Source organism: Magnolia sinica, chromosome 11, assembly GCF_029962835.1.
Source record: "Magnolia sinica isolate HGM2019 chromosome 11, MsV1, whole genome shotgun sequence".
NCBI lineage: Eukaryota > Viridiplantae > Streptophyta > Magnoliopsida > Magnoliales > Magnoliaceae > Magnolia > Magnolia sinica.
Window position 1 is genome coordinate 81,220,215 of NC_080583.1, and position 1,880 is coordinate 81,222,094.

Genomic DNA, 1,880 nt, shown 5'->3' on the forward strand with positions numbered 1-1,880 from the left:
ACCATGCCCAGGAGACAAAGTAAACAACAAGATTAAACTAATTACCAACCATTCAACAATGTATGAAGATCAGGAAGGGTACTGTCATCCTACCATGCCCAGGGGACTATGGTGAACAACAGGGTTTCCTGACGTCATGAGCATCAAAAAGAAGAAAGAAATACTCAAAATCATCGCAGATCCGTTGTAATTTCAGTCACAACAAACCCTTAAAAATAACTGAAAGTACTCTTTTTTAATTTGAACAAAAATCAATATCAGTCCATCTAAACAATAGGCACCAGCAAAGTTTCTCCCATCAGACCACAAGCTTCACCTCTTAGCCCTAGCCAGCCACACATTGGCATGATGTGGATGAATCTCTTAAACAATTTAAAATGAAAGAAAATAAATATAGCACAGTACCAACTCAGCCACTTTTCTTCTTCCTTTTCTTCCTCACGTTCAAAACCCAAACCCAAGCCACCAAACTTCTGCTCCTCTTTCTCTCTCCCTAACTCGTCCACTCCTGCCGTCTTTCTCCCTGACCGTACACAGCAGCGGCAACTGCTCCAGCCGTTCCAGTACGCACAACAGCCACACTCTCCTTCCTCCTTTCAACCAAACCGTAACTCCTTCTCTTATAGAACTATCGTCCCCCAAAGGAATCTCTCTTCCGGACTGCTGTCGAGTCCTGGTAGGATTAGGTAGCGGAAGCTGGAGACTCCTTGCGAGTTTATTTACGCAGCCACGAAAACAGCAGCGCCCAGGTTCTGTTTGAACGCATGGCCTGCGCTGGGACGATGGTGGGCCCATTTCTTCTATCATTTGAAAGATCCATGCCGTCCAACAGCTTCTCCTCAGAATTTCGACCGAACATGGTCTGTTTTGATCCTTGTTGATGCTGCCCATGGAAGAATTCCTGTTGTAACGCTATTCGAACGGTCCTTTTGTGATCGTTGTAGCGGCCACGTATGCGTGAATGGCTGAAAACGGTCAGCATGGTTCTGACAATATTGAGTCCCTCTACATGATGGACGGACCGGATTGATGATTTGGTCCGTGATGATGGCCCACTAAGGTCGTCCGCAGCCTCTGTTACGCAGCAGAGCGTGCGCGGTCGGGCGCTGTGAAGGCGGCGAACCTCTGGTTGGTGCCGTGTGTAAAATCCACTCCGACCATTCGATTCGCGTCGAAAAACCAGTAAGATTTGACTGGTTTCATGTTGAATTCCGTGTGGCCCACTGATTCTTTCGCTCCACCGTTAATCATCCGTTTTAACAGTTGAAATCCACTCTCCGTTATCTTCTGAGATTACGCCACCTAGGCGATGTTCACGCCCATCCTCTTGATACAATGGACGGTTCAGATCATCACTCCAGTTGACGAGTGGGCCCCACTGAGAAGGACCGGCGGACGACAGCGAAAACGCTGTTGCGTTTTTGGATCTGGAGAAGAAGCAGTCGGTCAGCGTGAGCTGACTGACTTTGGCTGTAAGGGTGCACGGCTGGTGCACGTGCACCTTATGTACACTCAGTATACATGTGGGTCCCACTTGATGTATGTAAGAAATCCGCTCCATCCATTCATATTGTCAGCTCATTTAACTCGTTGAGACCAATTTTTAAGAATATCCAAATAGCAGGTGGGCCCAAAAGTAATGGTTTATGGGCTGATCTATCCGTTGGGTCACTTCCACAGGGATCGAACGGATGAAATTCGAATTGTACGGTTAATTTATGGCCCTCAGGGCATGTATGAAGTTTCGACCTGAACGGATAGTGGGAACCCTGTGATCTTTCATTATGAACCAATTTTGGGCCACTTGAACTTCAGTTTCTCGATTTTCGCTGATCTTCGGTGTGTAAATTCGATGATCTTGGCCCCCTGGGGTCCGTCCC